Here is a 418-nt window from a genome sequence, read left to right on the forward strand (position 1 = left end):
CATAAATTTTTTTGTTAATGTGAACTTTGATAAATTTCTTTTGTGAACGGGCAACATTCTGCTTTGATTTACATTTTTTCCGAAATATTTCGTCATAACGGAAACTGACATTACAAACCACCTGATACAACACTTAAATTAATTTTGGACTTCATGTAGTAATTGAGATTTTTAAATGACGTGGAGATCAAAATTGTAACTGTATAACAATATGTCGTTATCGAGTATAATCTTCGAGGCATTCTCGCTACAACAGTCCATATCTGATACAACAACAACTTATCCGTTATCGAATAACAATCACGCACCTTCGTGGAATGTCTTTTGAACTGGAACGTTCGATACGTCACTGGCGAATTGCCATGCACAAAAAAGAATGTCTTTGAATTTGGAACACGTGAGGCGCTCTCTGTGGAGC

The sequence above is a fragment of the Zerene cesonia genome, chromosome 14, assembly GCF_012273895.1.
Source record: "Zerene cesonia ecotype Mississippi chromosome 14, Zerene_cesonia_1.1, whole genome shotgun sequence".
NCBI classification, from domain to species: Eukaryota; Metazoa; Arthropoda; class Insecta; order Lepidoptera; family Pieridae; genus Zerene; species Zerene cesonia.